Source organism: Notamacropus eugenii, chromosome 1, assembly GCF_028372415.1.
Source record: "Notamacropus eugenii isolate mMacEug1 chromosome 1, mMacEug1.pri_v2, whole genome shotgun sequence".
NCBI lineage: Eukaryota > Metazoa > Chordata > Mammalia > Diprotodontia > Macropodidae > Notamacropus > Notamacropus eugenii.
The window spans coordinates 13,244,280-13,264,485 of NC_092872.1; the positions used below are offsets into that span (position 1 = coordinate 13,244,280).

Below are 20,206 nucleotides of genomic sequence, written 5' to 3' on the forward strand. Positions count from 1 at the left end.
AAGCAAAGCAAAACAAAAACAAAAACTGACACAAAGTAGCATAGATTATATAATGAGTTATGTGGAAAATAGAGGAAAGAGTTCTGTTTCCACAGGGTCAAAACTCTCAGCTTTGAGTGGCAATAGTTCATCAGAGTTGTGACCTAGAAGAGTCAGGTAAAGAAGGTCAGAAACTCTTAAAAGAGAGCAGGGGTTAAGTGTTCACAGAGGTCATTAACCCCTAAGATTACTGAATAAAAACTGTAGGTGACCCTGACCAATCAGAAAATGGTTAGGGGCTTTCAGAAAAACCCAAGAAGAATACAGAACTGATCCAGCTTAAACCAGCTGAGGTCACTGGCAAGGCCATCTAAAAATCCAACTGAGCTTCCTTAATGACATACCATGGGCATGCCAAAAGATTGTGACCAGAAAGAGAAGGGACTAATCTGTCTTCTGATGGGATCTGTCTTGCAGTAATAGTATAAAAATGCCCTCACTTCCATATTTAGCTCTCTTTCCCCCTTTTCGAAGACGGGTTGAGGTTCACCTTGGTCAAGCAGTCAGTTGCTCTGAAGTCTCCTTTACTAAATTTTCCTTGATACTTTTCAGTGTCCAACATGTTTCTTAGAGTTGGAACTGGAAAAATGAGGAATTTAAAGGAGAGAAAATTCATGGAACACAATTGAATGAAAAGGAATGATCATTTTTTCCAAAATTTCAACAATACTACCTTGAGATAAATGAGGCAAGCATCTTCATATACCAAAGGAAAAAAATGGGAAATCTGACCATCTGCAAAAGATTTTTCTTTTACTCATTTTATAAGGAAGATGGGGCAGCTAGGTGGTGCAGTGGATAGAGCACCAGTGCAGGAGTCAGGAGGACCTGAGTTCAATTCTCACCTCAGACACTTGACACTCACTAGCTGTGTGACCTTGGGCAAGTCACTTAACCCCAACTGCCTCATCCTGGGTCATCTCCAGTCATCCTGATGAATATCTGGTCACTGGATTCAGATGGCTCTGGAGGAGAGGTGAGGCTGGTGACCTGCACAGCCCTCCCTCCCTCAAAACAAAGTCAAGTGCAACTCATGTCATTGTTCTCTGATGGCATGGTCTTCTTCAGCAAGGATGAACACACACACTTATAAGTAAGATACTGATTCAGGGACAGCCAGGTGGCACAGTAGATAGAGTGTCAAGCCTGTAGTCAGGAAGACTCACCTTCCTGGGCTCAAATCTGGCCTCAGACATTTACTAGCTTATTAGTTTTGTGACCCTGGGGGCAAGCCACTTAAACCTGTTTGCTTCAGTATTGTCATCTGTAAAATAAATTGGAGAAGGAAATGGCAAACCAGCATCTCTGCCAAGAAAACCCTACATGGAGTCACAAAGATCTGGACATGACTGAAATGACAACATAAAAGTTCAATTCTGGCTCTTCAAGGGATAGTGTTCAATCCAGGAGACTAAGGCTACTCCTAGGGAATATTTCACTCTTAAGATGAAAAAGGACACAAGATAAAATAAAAGTATCTACTGTGTCTAATTTCTTCTAAGGTCACTGATTTCAACCAGTCCAAAGTCCAAATCAGAGGTCATACTGTGGTCAAATTTACAGTATGTTACACCAAAGGAACTGCAAAATAGGTTTTATAGTATTCTCCGACATTCTGCAAATCATTTGGGAGTCTCCTCTTTTTTGGCCATCAATAAGGACTCACATATGGCACTGTTAAAATGTAATCGTGCCATGATGACCTAATACAATTTTCATTTGAATTAACAACTCCACCAAACAAAATGACAATGACAACAAAACAGTCAATATTGAAGGGACTTGCAGAGAGGAACAGTAATGTCTGCCAGTAATTTAGAATTATAAAGTAAATAAAATATCTATATTTTCTGACCCAGAAATTCACTGATAGGTATATGTCCCAAAGAAGTCCAAATCAAAAATAAAAGTCCCATAATATACCAAAATTTTTATATCAATATTTCCTAGGGTAGCAAGAACAGAAAACTACACAAACAAAAAGAAAACAAACACGGGAAATGGCAACACGTACCACGGTAAATAAATGGAGCAGAATATTACTATACCATAAGAAAGGCTTCATACAGAAAATGAAGAGAGCTATGGGGAGGCATAAATGAACTGATGCAGAGTTGAAGTATGAAGAACCAGTAAAACAATATACACAATGACCACAAAGAAGTAACTGGGGAAGGAAAAAGAAAAAAAAAGGAAACTGAATACTGAATAATTTTGGTGACCAAACGAACCCAAAAAGAAAATGCCTTTGCTTCCCTTCCATGCACAAGTCAGGGACCTTAGGAAGGTAAATAACGTGTATGACATCAGACTCACTTAATGTACTGGTCAGTTTTGCTAAAAATGCTGAAAAGTTATCTTTATATATAATTGGGGAAAAAAATACTATTAAAAGAAAAATAGAAAAAAATAAAGGTGAGATAGAAACAAAGCCATTATTTATAACTGCTAAAAATAAACCCAATATCTACTGTCTTACCACCCATATTTAATGTAAATACAACATAGAATTGTTAGGCTTAGAAAGGCAGGATGTAAGTAAGTCTCATGTAATATGTATGGGGCCTAGCATATTAACCATCGCTTATAAGTTTTCCATTTTTCGCTCTTGCCTTTTTCAAAATGAAAACTTCCCAATATGGTCTTCCTTGTGCACTTTGGCTATGTGCCATGTGAGTCAACAGTCTATGCCCTGTGGTGTGAGGCAACAACTGCCAGATCTGAACTAGTTGGATTTGGGTCAATCAACTGGCGGTCTCTTCACCTTATTACAGAAATAAGTTGTTCAAAACTTGGGGGGTGGGGGAAGGTCCAGGAACAAACTGCTACGTTTGTGTCTTGGAGGACAACCACAGACTAATTTAAAGAGACAACCAAGACTATCACCCCCTGAAACACTTCTCCCATGGACATTAGTGATTTTCTTCTCCTTTCCTATTTTTAACTCCCAGTTAAAAAAACAGACGCAAGTCCTCCTGGTGCATGAAATAATTCCAGTATGTTGGGAGGACAGCAGAACAACTAGAGCTATGATTTAATTGACAGAAACTCCCAGAGAAGTAAACTCCCGCTATTAATTGGCAGACCAATATTTTCACCGTAACTTAGATCCAACAGAGACTAAGTGACCTGACTAGGTTCACAAAATCTATATCCCGGCTCTGAGGCCATGCTCTTTATTTACTTTATAAAAGGATTCAAATCCTTTTCTACGTGGCAGACGGTTAAAGAGTTCTCTCACTATGTATGCCCTACTAGCATGTGCTTACACATTTCAGACATGAACATATGTGCATACTATACACCACATATACACATGGCCACTGTATTGTGCATGTGTACATGTATACATATGTGTGCACACTTAGGAGAGGCATCATGGTGCAGTGGATAGTGGTGTGCCATCCTCGGAGTCAGAAAGATCTGAGTTTAATTCTTCTCATATACACTAGTTTACAAAAAAAGGCAAGTCATAACCTGTCGCTGTTTAAGGCAACTCTCTAAGAATGTAAGCTAAAGGTGAGTTGCCAATTTGTAGTGGTGGAGGGAGTTTCCATACCAGGAGTGACCTACACTAATGAAATCACAAGTCTAGACCCAAAAAAATTACATTTAAGTAAACAGAAACAAAGAATGCTCTTACCATAGTATCTGTACCCACCTCCCAAGGTGACTGTAAAGATCAAACACAAAAAATGCTTTAAGCATTTGGCCTAGTTGGCCAAATGAATAGAGCACTGGATTGAGAATCAGGAAAACTCATCTTTACGAGTTCAAATCCAGCCTCAGGCATTTACTAGCTGTGTGATCCTGAGCAAATCACTTGACCCTGTTTGCCTCAGGTTCCTCTTCTGTAAAATGAGCTGGAAAAGGAAATGGCAAACCATTTCAATATCTTTGTCAAGAAAACCCCAAATGGAGTCACAAAAGCGTTGGACGTGACTGAAATAAACCTAACTACACGAGCTAAATCAGTATGAAATTGTTTTTCCTCTTAGTTCAAAAAAGTAAAAAGGGTTTATAATAAATGACACTATAATACACTATGAAATGAACTTAATGCCCACAACTCTCTGTGTTGGGATACTATTGACATAAAGAGTTAAGAGACATAAACTGAAGAGAAAGAAAACAGGTTAAATATTCTGTTTCTTACTATTTTTCATGTTAACTGATTTTTCCTAGAGAATGAATATACGTTGTCATTTTGATCCTGGATCCTGGTCCCTTCTCCACAAGACATAACAATTTCTTAATCTTGTTCAATAATGGCTTTACTAGCATGTCTATTTCAAGGTTTAAGAAATTACAAACACTGAATCCACTGAGTTTCAGCTTCTTCAGGTACTGAAGTGTAACTCACTCACTTATGGGAAGGTCCTGGCTAAGTGACAGCCTCTGGCACACTCTTAAAGTAACACACTTGGGCACTACTTGCTAAACTGCTGGAGGCAGTGCTCCAGCAGCCAAAGTAAAGGCTGCATTGCATGTGTGGGCCCAGGTGACTGCATGGCTAGACAGCACCCATAAGCCTTGAGCCCTTTTCTTCTAAGGCCTTCCGTCAGATTTTTCTCTTGAACTATCTACCCACATGTGCATTAATTCCACAGTCAGAGAGAAACTAAGTCCCACTAGTGTTTTTCCTACTTAGTAACAGTGGCAGTCATACCTGATAAGCAGATATTCTTATTCAACGTCTTCTCTATTTCTCTGCAGACTTCTTATCTGTAAGAGAGGAGAAATCATATGAGTGCTTTGAGGGGGGAGGTAATAGATGCCTTTTTGTTTCTGCATCAGTCATTTCCTTCATACCCCCAATGAGTCAGCCCTTAAAACAAAGAAAAATAGTTAAGCAAAATGACTATATCAGATAATATATTTACCATCATACCTCTGCAAGCACTCATGGATCAACATCTCCAACAGAAGCAGAAAGATACAATTTTCAAATTCTTCAGGGACAAGACAATGATATGGTATTCAGCTTCATTTGAGTGTCTTTTAGCTTTCATTACTATGTCACTACCTATACTGTTTTCCAAATTCAGCTTCCTTTACATTAATTCATATGACTCATCCCATGGTTCTCTGAATCCCTCATACTGTTCCTTATAGCACAAACAATATTCCATTATATTTATATAATTTATTCTGCTATTCTCCAACTGAAAAGGAACTGCTTTGTTTCTAGTTTTTTGCTACCACAAGGAATACTATGAATATTTGGTACACGTGGGCCTCTTCTTTGAATTTTACTCCTTTGGAGCACTATGTAAATTGTATGGAGTTATATACATATGTAGGTGTGTGTGTGTGTGTGTGTGTACAGAGAGAGACAGAGACAGAGAGACAGAGAGAGAGAGAGAGAGAGAGAATGAAATTTATACAGGCCCATCATTTCTGGGTTAAAAGGTATGACTTTGGGTGACGTTTCTTACGCAATTCTAAATTGTTTTCAAGAATGTTTGCATTATTTCATAGTTCTACCAATAGCATGAATACTGTTGCTACGACAATCCATCAAAGCTGGCAAGACTACAAGCAGAGACCTGAACCAAGCTGTTCATAGGAAACTGAAGGATGATATTTCTGGACAAACCCCTGTAATGTTCCTGCAGTCAATTTCCTGGCTGAAAACCGCTGCTCTTAAAGTCATATAAACACACCAAAAACAAAACAAGATCCTTCAGACACACAAACCACATGTAATCTGATGACAACCAGAGACGCAACCAAAGAGAGGTTATCAAATAATTAATCCTGCTCTATAAATCAAACCGAATGAGCATCCTCACTCCTAGTCCTACATGTTCCATCAACTGAATACAACCTTGAAGAGATGAAAGAAAAAAGCAATGTATGCAGTCGTGGGGAGGGAGGGGGGGAGTGGGGGGGTAGGTGGGGGGGATAAAATCACAATTGTATGGCAGTGATTGTTAAACATTACAAAATAAAAAAATAAAATAAAATAAAATAAAATAATTAAAGCTAAAAAAAAAAAAAAAAGAAAAAAAAAAGAAAAAAGCAAGCCTTTCGATAATGCCTATTAGGTGCCTTTACAAATACTGTCTCATTTGGTCCTCACAATAACCACGCCACAGAAGTGCTATTATTATCCTCATTTCACAGATGAGGAAACTGTTAGAGGTTAACAGACTTGCCCAGATCAAACAGACTCGTGTCACAGGTCTTCCTGACCTCAGAACCAGCGCTCTATCCATTCTACAGCTAGCTGCCTTCAAGTCACACTTACTATACCACGCTTATCATAATTTATAAATCCAAGGGCAAAAGAAGTCAATTAGTGAAAAATCGGAATCCAAGACCAAAATTCACCAAAGTAAAATAAAGCAATGCAAGAACATCAGAAACAAGATGAACGCCACAATAACAACAAGCACAACCTCCCTACCCCACCCCATGTCAGAATGGAACCGTAAGCATACCTCCCAAGGGTCTTAAAAGAGAAAAAAGATAATTCATGGAAGAAATAAACAGAGAAATCAGGACAGAAATTTAGAGCATTCTCAAAAAACAATTTTAACATACAACCAGGAGACAAGATACTTTAGAATTAGTGAGCAAACTGAAAAAGTTCTAAAGATTTCGACACAAAAATGAGAGATTAAAAATATGAGAATAAAATCTAAAGACAACAAAATTAGATTTAAAAAATCTGCACTTGGACTAGGCAAAAGGAGGTGCTAGAATCAGATTGGTAAAAAAAAAAGCAAAACAAACCACAAGGACATGGCAATGACTTAAAAAAAGGAAAAAAGGGTAACATTTGATAAAGGGAAAAAACAATCATAATCTTGGATAAAAGTGGACAAACCTCACCCATAAAACAGATGAGAGCACCAAAAAAGACCAAACTGGAAAACAGAATCCAAACGTAAACTTTGTGTCTCATAAATCCAAGAAGAAAGAACAAGATTCAACAAGATTCTGGGAACACTGGAAAGTAATTTAGTGGAAAGTAGGTTTAGAACACCAACTCACTGATGATGGAAAATGCTCTCCACATCCAGAGAAAGAACGATGGAATCTGAAGGAAGATCAAAGCAGACTATTATCTTCTTTTTGGTTTATCCCTTTTGTTCTGATTCTTCTTCCACAACACCAATGTGGAAATAAATTTAATATGATTGTACATGTATAACTAAGATTGCTTGATATGTTGGTGAGAGGGATAAGGAGGGAGAAAAAAATCTGGAACTCACAATCTTATAACAGTGAATGCTGAAAACTATATTTACAGGTAATTAGAAAAATAAAATACTATTAAATGGAAAAAATTAACAATTAATTTTTTAAAAAAGAGCATCAATTTAAACTATCTACCACAAACAAGGCACTCTACCTCTTGGTAGAGGACTTCCATCTTCGCTGTTCCACATGACAGGAATGTTCTCCAGTCCCTCCTCAGACTATTACCAACTAAAACCCTGCGTTCTCCTAGAATCCCTATCTCCCCCCTACTTGCCTTACCCTCTGTTATTTCCTATCCTCTACACAGCCTTGCATATTTGTACACCATCTCTCCCAATAGACTGGAAGTTCCTTGTGGACAAGGGCTGGGCCTCTTCTGCCTCTTTTCACATGTGCAGAACTTAGTATAGTGTCTGGTCCTTAGGAGGTGCTTAATAAATGTTTGACCGATTGACAATCACAATAAAGTCCAAATTGATAAATGATTTACAATAAAATCACACCATAAAAAATGAGATCAGAGAGAATAAAATAGCATTTCACAGCTGTGATAAGGGGAAGAATTCATAACCAGAAAAGAGATGGTAGATTGTAGAAGAGACCATTCCAGTTACATAGAATTTAACAGCTAGAAGAAAAGATATGAATGCAGAAAATTTTTCATAACCAATATCTAATAAAAATATAAAAATGTATAGTGAGTTAACACAAATATATGACATAAGAAGCATTTCCCAATAGATAAGCCAAGGATTAAAAAGGATTTTTAAAAATGAGGCTCTTTCAAATGCAATGGAAAATGTCATCAATCACTAGTAAAAGACATAAAAATTAAACCAGCTCTGAGTTATCTAAATTCTGATTCACTAAATCAGCAGAAATATATCCCAAAGAGATCACAAAAATGGGAAAAAGGACCCACATGTACAAAAATATTTACAGCAGTTCCTTCTGTGATGGTCAAGAACTGGAAAGTGAGGAAATGCCCATCAACTGGGGGATGGCTGAACAAGTTGTGGAACATGAATGTAATAGAATACTATTGTGCTCTAAGAAATGATGAACAGGTGGATTACAGAAAAACCTGGGAAGACTTATATGAACTGATGCTGAATGAAATAAGCAGATCCAGGAGAACATTACACACAGTAATAGCCACATTGTGCGAGGACTATTTCCAATAGACCCATTATTTCACAGCAACGAAAAGACCTAAAACATTTCCAAAGGACTCGATGCAAAATGCCATCCACATTCAGAGAAAGAAATATGGAATCAGAACGCAGAATGAAGCAGACTGTTTTCTCTTGTGTTATATTTTGTTTTGGTTTTTCTCAAGGTTTCTCCCATTTTTTTGAATTCTTCTATGCAAAGTGACTAATGTGAAAATATGTTTAATAAGAATGTGTGTGTAGAACCCATGTAAGATTGCATGCCATCTTGGGGAGGGAAGGAGGAGAGAGGGGGAGAAAATTTAAAATTTACAGAAGTGATTGTTGAAAACAAAACAAACAAATTAATTTTAAAAATCAGCAGAAATGGTTTTTAAAAAATTGGAGGGAATGTAAGAAAAGACACAATTTTGCCATTAGTCACATTGTGAAGTGATCTTACTTTTTTTATTTTCAGTTTTCAACATTCACTTCCACAAAAATTTGAGTTTCTAATTTTCTCTCCATCTCCCCCCTACCCCTACCCCAAGATAGCATGCATTCTGTATACCCTTTCCTCCAGTCTGCCCTTCCTTCAATCCCTCCCCTCCCCACCTTATCCCCATCCCCTTCCCTTCTATTTTCCTGCAGAGCAAGATAGATTTCCATAGCCCACTGCCTACATATCTTCCTTCCTGGCTGCATGTGAAAAGTTTTTAACATTCATTCTTAAAGCTGTGAGTTCCACACTCTCTCCCTTCCCCCACCCCACCCACCCTCATTGAGAAGAAAAACAATGATACAGGTTAGACATGTGCAGCCATAACAGCCATGAAAGACACAGTTGTTTCCCTCGGTCCTGTCCCACCCTCCATCTATCCTATTCTCTCCTTTGACCTGTCCCTCTACCAAAGTGTCTGCTTCCAACTGCCCCTTCCCCCAATCTGCTGTACCTTCTATTGCCCCCCTCTCCTATCCCTCCCACCCCCTTTCCTCTCGAGTAAGATACACTTTCATACCCAACTGAGTGTGTATGTTATTCCCTCTGGAAGCCAAATCCAATGGAAGGAAAGCTCACTTATGCCCTACCCATTCATTGTAAAAGCTCCTTCTTGCCTCTTTTATGTGAAATGATTGACCTCTCCCTTTCTCTTTCTCCTAGTACATTCATCTCAACACTTAATTTTCTTTTTTAGATATCATCCCGTCATGTTCACCTCACCCTGTGCTCTCCATCTGTCTGTCTCATTTTATTTCTATGTCTATATATATATATTTATATACACACACACACATATACATATACATACATACACATATATTCCCTCCAACTGTCCTAACAGGTCTCATGAGTTACAAATATCTTTCCATGCAGGAACAGAAATACTTCAGCTTTAATAGGTCCCTTATGGTCTCTCTTTCCTGTTTACCTTTTCAAGTTTTTCTTGATTCTTCTATTTGAAAGTCAAATTTTCTATTCAGCTCTGGTCTTTTCAACAAGAATGCTTGGAAGTCCTCTATTTCACTGAGGTTCTATTTCTCCCCCTGCAGTATTATACTCAGTTTTGCTGGGTGGGTGATTCTTGATTTTAATCCTATCTCCTTTGACCTCTGGAATATCATATTCCAAGCCCTTTGATTCCTTAGAGTATAAACTGCTAAATCTTGTGTTACTTATGTTATCCTGATTGCATTTCCACAATACTTGAATCGTGTCTTTCTGGGTGCTTGTCATATTTTCTCCTTGACCTGAGATTAACCCTTCCCATCAACTTTCCAGGCTGCCTTGGGCTGGAAATTTGCTTCAGTCCACCATTTTGTGGCTTCTGCTACTATATAATTCTTTAGAGATATTTCTTACAGGCTTTTTGAGGGATCTGGGGAGAGAGCTCCAGCAAGTCCCCGCTTCTATGCCACCATCCTGGTTCTACCCCACCATCCTGGTTCTACCCCACCATCCTGGTTCTACGCCACCATCCTGGTTCTACGCCACCATCCTGGTTCTACCCCACCATCCTGGTTCTACCCCACCACCCTGGTTCTACCCCACCACCCTGGTTCTACCCCACCACCCTGGTTCTACGCCACCATCCTGGTTCTACGCCACCACCCTGGTTCTACCCCACCACCCTGGTTCTACGCCACCACCCTGGTTCTACGCCACCACCCTGGTTCTACGCCACCACCCTGGTTCTACCCCACCACCCTGGTTCTACCCCACCACCCTGGTTCTACCCCACCACCCTGGTTCTACCCCACCATCCTGGTTCTACCCCACCATCCTGGTTCTACCCCACCACCCTGGTTCTACGCCACCACCCTGGTTCTACCTCACCATCCTGGTTCTACCCCACCATCCTGGTTCTACCCCACCACCCTGGTTCTACGCCACCATCCTGGTTCTACCCCCAACTGATCTGACTTTGGAAAAACATTCAAGAATCATGTTATGAGCTACCCATTTCACCCTTAGGTTTATGCCTCCAAAAGGCCAAAGACAAAAAGAAACTTTTTAAAAATCCAATTCAACAAACATTCATTAAGTGTCTACTACACGCAAGGTACCACGTGTACCTAAGTAGTAACCAGGAACAAATCATGTGCCTACTTATTAGAGAATGGCTGAACAAATTATGATATACAAATGTAACTGAGTAACACTCTTCAAAGTAGAATGACAAACACGAGTACTGAGAAACATGGAAGAGAACTGTACGGCCTGACACGAAGCAAAGAACATACAATTAATATAACAATGGTAGATTCTAAGAGTGGAAAGTATCTTGTCCAGTCAGTACTAATTGCTATATCATATATTTTTTTAATTAGCTTGAACTTTATTAATAGGAAATGAATGAGAAGTAAAAACAAAAAGTAGATTTTTTTTTAACTTAGTAAAATACAAAGATGTATCAAGGACACATCTGATCCAGAAAGGAAATGAGCTGGTCATGTATCCAAAATAAGAGACAAATACCATACTGGTATCCACAAGACATGAAAGGAACTAGAAGAAAGCCTCCAACATGTTGGCTAGATCCTCTATGTGGCAAGTTACTGAAAGACATAAAACATAACATATAATGAGAAGATGTGACTCTATACCAATGGAAAAAAGTACCCAGGCTGATGAGCTCTTTAATTCATTTAAGTAGTACAAATTTCTTAAGTACCTAAGGAATAATTTTACCAATGGGTAAATTCTACCATTTATTTAAAATTCTACCATTTGTCAAGTGCCTACTATAGTACCACATATTCACCTGAAATAAATCAATTGTCAGGTTAATCAACAAGCTATATTACAATGGCAATGTGAGGATAGCACTGTTCTAGGCATAGTGGGAGACAACAAAGGATAAAATAACAAGTATGCAATCAAGTTTGAGTACAAAATCGGGCCTGTCACATAGCGACACAAGACTGAGTGAGTGGTTCATATGCATAACTTTGATAGATTCAGAGATCAATGACTTAATCACTGATTTCTGTAAGATTTTCATTTCCTTCCTTTAAAAAGGATTTTGCTCTTAAGCTACAGCTTTGCCACTGGAATCACTAGAGCTAACATGACCCTTGGGAGTTCAAAGATCTAGTCCAACACCTCCCGTCAGCCACAGAAAAACTCTCTGGAACATTCTTAACACCTGAAAGTGAGAAGGGCAAATTCCCAATTTTCAAAAGAAGAAATGGATTAGAGGTTACAAACTCAAACCCTCAAGGAGCTCATAATGGGGCAGACAGCAAATAAACAACACACAGGAAAAATGGGAAATAACTAAAAGGAAGGCCCTAGAATTAAGAGGAGTTGGGCTTCCTTTAAGTAGGATTTTAGTTGGGACTTAATGGAAGCCAGGAAAGACAGTAGGTGGAGATAAGGATGAAGAACATTCCAAGCATGAGGGAGAGCCAGACTGATGCCCAGAGCCAAGGGATGGAGTGTCTTGTTCAAGAAACAGCAACAAGGCCACTGTTGTTGGATCAAAGAATATGTGTGGCAGGAAGGTACAAGAAGACTAGAAAGGTGGGAAGAGTTTACGAAGGGCTTTGAACACTAAACAGAGCACTCTATTTGACCTTGGAAGTGATAGGGAGCCACTGGAGTTACTGAGGAGAGGGGAAAAGAACACATGGTATGACCAGCTTTTTAAGAAAAATCAATTTAGCACCTGAATGGAATATGGTCAGGAATAATCCTGGCCTGCACCAGGATTATGACACTAGCAGGAGAGAAAGAGGTATATTCAAAAGATGTTGCAAAGGTTAAATCAACAAGCTTTGGCAAAAGATAGAATATGGGCTGTAACAGAGTGAAGAGTCAAGGACGACAGGTTATTCTTGAGAGACTAGGAGGATGGTATTGCCCTAAACAGTACTAGGGAAGTTGGGGGGTGTAATGTTAATGTAAGGTTAATGGGGGGGTTCGGGGAGAGAGTTAAAGATCTTCCCCACCCATTAATAGGCCTCAATACCTTTTGTTAACTCCCATTGAAGCACTTGGTCAGAGGTAAGGTTTTACTCTGGGGTTTACTCGTTGGAAATGTTCATTTGGCCAGACCAGACCCTGGGTAACTGTTAAGGAACTCCCCAGCTTTGAAAATCTAGACGTTGGTGCTTCTCTCTTTGATAACTATGTAGGTCTGGTGATCTGGGATGTATGTATTGTTCATGGTCAGACAACTGGAAGCCCTGTCTGCTGGTCTTTATTTCTCTGCTTGTATTTTCTCTAAGAACCTGTACAGCAGGCCCTCTTGTGTATGCCAAGGTCCTTGCTGATACAGAGGGGGAAAGGAGTTTAAGAGAGAAAAATAATATTAAAAAATAAAAGGCTCTGCATAATTGTAAAATAAAAGCCACAGGACTTACGGGGAAAATGGAATCAGTGACACATCAAAAAAAAAAAAAAAAGAGAGAGAGAGTCAGGCACCTATTAAAAATGTTAACATAGTTTTAAACATGTTAAAGGACTAAGAATTTCATAAATACTGCAATAAAAAATGGCCAGATCTGACATGTTCCATTTGACCTGGGCAGACCACAACTCTAGGTCACTTTTATCCAGAACCTCCTTTTGCAACAGCAACTTATTAGAAATCAGAAACATGCTATAATGCAAACCCAGCTAAGCCTTTGAATTTTATGTTATTTGAATATGGAAAACATCTAATCACCAGTTCCATAATAACCTGCCATATTTTAAAAGGCTATAATTAGATTATCTCTTTTCCTTTTCTTTAATAGATTATATATCTTTATACATGCCATATTAATAAAATCTTAGTGGCCTAAATTCCAACAAAACCAACTTAATATTACAAATGGGAAAAAAAAGGCCTACGTGAATTGCTCTAAGGCCATAAAGGTTCTATTGACCAACCACCTACAAGCTGGATTCCCAAACTATTCTGTGTTTTTTTCACTTGACAGCACAGTCCATGCTTTCCAAACTTTTCATCATTTCTGTTGCTTTTCTTTGGTAATCTCCAATTTCACCAGCCCCTTCTAAAGTGTAGCAATCTAAACTGGGCTGAATGATCTTCATTAGAAGACTGATCAATGGAAAGTGTTTCCCATCTCTTCCTATAAACATTCAAAAGAGGAACCCCAGAGTCTTAATGTATGCATCATTCCACAGAATTCTACTAAGAACCCTCCAAGCGTCAGCCTCTCTCCACCTGTGTCACACCAGGAAACACACCCATAACCTCCACACTGCAATGCTTTCAAATTAAATTGTCATTCCTCCCCTACACCAGTAAAACCTCTCCAAATTTACGAGGCAAATATTACCATTTAGATTGTAAACTCCAGAAGAGAAAGAATTGTTCTAGCTAAACTGTACCTCATCCATTACAGTGCTTCACACAGCCGTTGTTCAATCATTTTTCAGTCCTGTCCAGTTCTTCATGACCCCATTTGGGGTTTTGTTGGCAAAGACAGTGGAATGGTTTGCCATTTCCTTCTCCAGCCCATTTCAGAGATGAGGAAAACTGAATTGAACAAGGTTAAAGTGACTTGCCCAGGGTTACCCAGCTGGTACGTGGCTGAGGCAGGATTTGACCAAGGTCTTCCTGACTCTAGGCGTGGTGCTCTATCCAAAACATCACCTGTCCTGCTCTACACAAAGACAACACTGAATACCTATAAAATGGAATTAAATGTGATCCCTATCACTCACACAGTACATACCTAATAAATGCTTTTCCACGCCATGCAATGATGTCTTACTTTTCAAGACAATTGCCATATATTCATCCATTCAAGCTGCCCCTCCAGGAAAAAAAAAAGGTAGGGCATAAAGCAATGTTTCAATAACTTCTTTTCTCTCTCCAATGGGATTGATAGTGCACGAAAGGAAGATCTGGAAAATGTCGTTTTCATAAAACCAATATGCCTAACATGTCAATTACTCCCTGTCCACTACAAAATTTCTGGCAAGTCACATTATATGACTAAAGAAACAGATCACAGCTACCAAGAAGCAGAAGTTAACCTAAATCTTCCATCATTTGCATTCACCAATAGCTTCCTATTCTTGAAAAGAACTATTCAACTAGAAGATACAAGGTCTCTGGCACTTAAGATATTAGATATTAGATAATTATTTGTCTGCGCAGACATGGAGAATTCTACATTGGACCAGGTGACCTCTAAGGTCTCTTCCAAATTCTAAATTCTCTCAGAAATTAAAGGTAAAAGTATCACTCGTGCTTTAATTGACATAATAACATAAGTGAAGATATACTACGTTAATCTTACTCCACAGAATGACAAACCTATGTCATAGTCCAAATCAAACAACAATATTTTACAATGCTAAATTTAAGCCTCAAATTTCTCTCAAGTTTCTAGATGAGGAAATCAAAATAATTTACAGTCACATAAAAATGTTCTAAATCATTACTGATGAAAGAAATGCAAATTAAAACAACTTCCAGGTGCCATGTTTACCCATTAGATTGGCTAAAATGATAGAAGAAAAAGCAACAAAGGTTGGAAGGGTGTAGAAAAATGAGAGACTAATTGACTGTTGGTGAAACTATGAACTGGTCCAATCATTTTGGAAGGCAATGTGGAATTATGCCCAAAGAACTATTAAGCTGCCTATACTTTCTGATCCAGTAATAATACCACTATCAGGTCTGCTTCCCAAAATAACAAGGGGATAAAAAATATTTATAGCAGTTCTCTTTGTGGTGGCAATGAACTGGAAATTGAGGGAATTCCCATCAATTGGGGAATGACTAAACAAATTGTGGTGTATGATTATGATGGAGTACTACTGTGGTGTAAGAAAGGATGAGCTCGATGATCTTAGAAAAACATGGAAAGACTCACACAAAATTACAAAGAGAGAAATGAACATAGCCAAGAGTATGTTGTATACAGAAACAGCAATATTGTTTTAAGAACAACTCTGAGCAAATAAGTCACTCTACTATAAATACCTGAATTAACTACAAAGGACTTACAAAAAATGTTTCCTGCATCCAGAGAAAGAAATGATAAACAGAAGCATGTATAATACGCATGCGCACACGCACACACATATTTGTGTCCAATGGTAGTCATGCATGGGGGGAGAGGAAGTTGCAAGATAATTTTATTATATATTTAAAAGGAAAAGTAAGTTGTACATAATAGATCTGCAGTTTCATGTGCAATCCTCTTCTACTGTTATGAAAATGCTTGTTTTATTTCTTAAGTTCAGATTTTTTTAAATAGTTAAAAAAAGAATAAAAACTGCAAACTGTTACAGCAAGTCTGCACCACCTCCTCTTACAAGAACAATTATATCATTTTCAACCAATATAAAATTAACTATGAACCTTTAAAGGCATCATTTTCACAACCACGGTGACTCTGTCTACCAATACACAAAGCGAAAAGAAAGAAAGAGAAGACGGATAAGAAGCTGCAGCTAAAAAAAAAACTTAGAAGTCCTTAGGACAAAAATTTCTGTTTCCAACTGACTTTTCAAGAAAATGTCAAATGATTTAGGTTTTGAATGACATCTACTTTACATGTCCAAACTAAATGGATCCATGGGGTACAACTAGATTTCTTCTAAAATGTTATTTGTCACTTTATCGTCATGACCCATTCTAACTGCAGTCTGATCTCACCTTATCCTAGTCCTGTTCACATGCTGTTTAAGAGAACCAGAAGAAATCACATAGTTGAGCTGACTGGGTACACTATACAATTCAGCTTCAACAGGGTTTTCATCTTTTTATTATCCCTGATGGATGATTTCACTCCCCACAAAAGCCTCCCCAAACCTCTTCTCTCCCCAAGCTTCCCAATCCCCACTCACCCTCTCAGCTGAGAATTCCTTGCCTCCTTCCTTTCTCTTGGGGCTCCTTTTCCTTTTTGTTCATATCAAAACCCTTTAAAATATCTTTTTCCACTGTTTTCTCCTCACCAAAGCCAACTCCTTTAATAGAGGCCTATGATTCAAACCCCTTCTCTACAGACAACCACCCTTTTGCTTTTCCCTTACTACTAGTTCCTCCCCTACTGCTTTCAAGAGGTCAACTATGCCCAAAAGCCCCCACACAGGGAAAAATAAAACCTTCACCAGACATCACCATCTCATGAAATGATCATTTTATATTTCTCTACTTCTTGGCTGAACCCCTAGGAAAAAAGCTGTCTCAATTCTTTGCCTCTACTCCTTTTCCTCCTATTCATTCAATCTTTACGAGCTGGCTTCTGACCTCATCGTTCAACTACAACGACACTCTCCAGTTACGGCTGAAACTAAATCTGACTGTCTTCTTGAAGTCCTCACACCTGGCTTTTCTCGGACAGTTTGGCGACCCCTTCCGCTCCCAGACACTCTCTCTCCTCAGAACCCTATAACACGATGGTCTCTTGGTTCTTCTACCTGTCTAACCGCTCTATTATTAGCTCCATCATTCATGCCCTCATACTATCAAAAAAAAAAAGTCTCAGGTTTTTGGAATTACTAAAAGCTAGAATTCATTTTTCCCCTGTGGGAAAACAAAAGCCCTGCAAAAGTCAAGGATAATTTAAAGAGATGACCAAATATGAAGCAGATTTTTCCCAGACAATAAGGCTGAGTTTGGGGCCAGTCTCTGAAACAACATGGGTTTCCAATACACAAAGCAGTGTTACGCCGAACCTGCCAAAGACATGAAATATTTTACTTTGAGTTTCCTGTTCCTTATGCCCCTCTGCACAAGACCATTTGTTTCATAAGCCATCAACTACATCCCACAGGTTCCAACATGACTTGGGTAATATGGATACACTAAAGCTCTGAATCGACTATACAGAAGTCATTTCTCAATGATCTTTAGATTCCATCATACAAGCAACTTCACATAAATCCCAAATTCTGATTTGTTAGGGGTTCTAAGTAGAGTCATGTTATTAATATCTAGACTTAGATAAAAAGCAATCAACCAACAAGCATTCATTAGATGTCTATTTAAGACACTAAGGTTTACAAATTTAAAGCTAAATTAAAGATTTTTTTCTGTTTGCTTCATAAGAATATCCCAAAATGGAATCCATTGACAGCAAGCTTCCTTAGTACACGTGAAATATCAGATTCAGCAATACACCTCCAGCCAAAGCAGATGTGGCAGCGTCCAAGAGGCCCTGGGCCAGAGAGGCAGGTCCTTAACTGACCCATGCCAGGGATACACCTGCTGGTGCTCCAGGGACTGCCCACCAAGCTTTCATTACACTATAAGTTGAAATTGAAATTGTTGAAATTGTACAATCAAGAAAAATAAATGAGATGTTTTCAAAGGCTGAGGCTGAAAACGAGGGGGGAGAAGGGGAGGGAAGAGACACTGAGGGAAAAGGGCCACAGGAAAGTAGGTGTTCATGCTATACACAGGGCACAAGTGAAGGATACATGGGCAAAACCCAGGAAAGAAACACGTTTGAGTGCCCTGTAGCAAAGCCCTACTTTCCCTGCCTTAGTTGTGGCTCTGTTCTACAGTCTTGGTTATTGAATCATTTAATTCTCTATATTTTATTTCCTTATCGATAGAAACAGGAAGCATAAAGGCAACATTAACCTACATCAGAAGGTCAAATAATAATACTGTGAAGTATCACGTAGACTATGAATATTAGCTGCTACTTTCTAAAGAAAACTACACTAGAGGAGTTTAATTAACACATTCTCCAAGGAGGGCATGTGGCAGCATGTTCCACTTCTGCAAGCACAGCACAGCAGAGAACAAGGCTGAGAGAAAAGATCCCAGCAGCTAGGAAGCTGACTTGTTACTGGGTTAGCATTGCCACCTTTCATTTATAGGGAACAGAACCAAGAAACAAGGCAACGATACTGAAGAAGAGGAGGAATGAGTCAAAGTTGTTTCTTTTCAATCCATCCATCGACATCTATTAAACACCTGTCACATGCCAGGCACTTTGCTTAAGAAGGTATACTACTAATATTCATCTAAACATCACAAGGAAAAAAGTTAATAGAAACCAATATCAGAACAAGAATTCACTGCATTTCAAAGTAAGTATCATAAAGAGGTACTATGCTAAAAAGGTTGGACAAAGCACTATTACAGCTTACAAGAACTACAAACAGGAGAAATTAGATGTAGGGGCTAAAAAGGTGTACACTGAAAAGGTGTACTCTTCCTGCTGCTCCTTACCACTCCCTCCTAGCTCCCAGCTCTCGTCCACCCAAGATCAATCCTCCTCATGCCAAGATCTGATCCTGTGCGCCAATGCCCCAAACCCTCCACTGGTCAACTTTCACACTCTGGCCCAGGTTAAAAAGACCCTCAAGAATCTAGCACATAGACTCTTTCCAACTTCATTTCATCCCTTCTTTGGACACACTCCATACATAAATTGCTGCCAAACTGGACTCCCCAGAGCTCCACCAGTATACATTTCATGTTTTCCTTCTGTCTAGACTGAGCCCCTCTTTCCCTTACTTTGCCATTTCAGTCCTGCCCATCCTTGAAACCCTAACAATATCTCCTGTAAGAAGCTGTCTGTCCTCTCATGCTCTACGCCCTTAATCTCCCACTGCACACTTTCCATGTTTTTGTTCTGCTTTTTGTACTGGTTGATGTCTGTCATTTCTGCTACTATGCCTTAGTTCTTGGAGAGGCACCCAGAGACTCTAGCAGTTTTCTGCACACAGCCGGCTCTTAATAAACATTCACTGAATTAAACTGATAGGCTCAAGTTTCTTCTTATATAACAGTCAATTTTAGCAAAGCTGAAATGCAGGGGATAATGTCAACTTAGACTAATACAACCTGTTAATGCTTTGGGTCCTAGATATCTAAGAAATCAGACCTTTTCCCAGGTCCTAAAGCAGCAACTGAAATCAGCTGAAAAGCTTTTGCTGACAATCCAAATTTAATCTTCTGAAGGGAACTTGGAGACTCGTCCACAATGAAATGTGCTCCCCTACTGGTCTGAACATCCAATTCTACTGAACCATAAGGCACAGCGTAAGGCTAGTTTGTTCCCAGACCTCTGTCTGATGGGCTGAAAGTCTAGAAGATAGGAAGGCAATGACATGTGGCAGTGATACTACCTAATATGTTATTTTGGTTCTTGTACGTAAGCCTGGGGCTTTTGTAATGGGTATATTTTTTGCCTTTAAAAAATAAATTACCATCAGCTGTAAAATTACATGGACCTACAACTCGAGACTATAAGAGAAAAAAAAAATGAAAAAAATCAGTGGTGATATTAACGTAATTGAGCAATCCATGCCATTTGGTAGAAAAACATTAAATACATCACAACAATTTCGTTTGTTTGTAGATCTATCCTTCTTC

At 38.9% G+C, this 20,206-nt stretch overlaps 1 protein-coding gene across 15 annotated transcripts in view; it reads right to left on the reverse strand.

Annotated features, from left to right (window-relative positions):
* Positions 1-20,206, reverse strand: part of MAP4 (microtubule associated protein 4) — a 236,621-nt gene that overhangs the window by 165,385 nt on the left and 51,030 nt on the right. For 12 of the 15 annotated variants that reach the window (XM_072653985.1, XM_072654011.1, XM_072654020.1 and 9 more), the window contains one exon: positions 4,709-4,764. The gene's annotated coding sequence lies outside the window, so the exon portion shown is untranslated. Of the gene's footprint in view, positions 1-3,700; positions 3,903-4,708; positions 4,765-20,206 lie in introns of all 15 variants that reach the window. The other 3 variants (XM_072653961.1, XM_072653954.1, XM_072653966.1) reach the window with 1 other exon arrangement.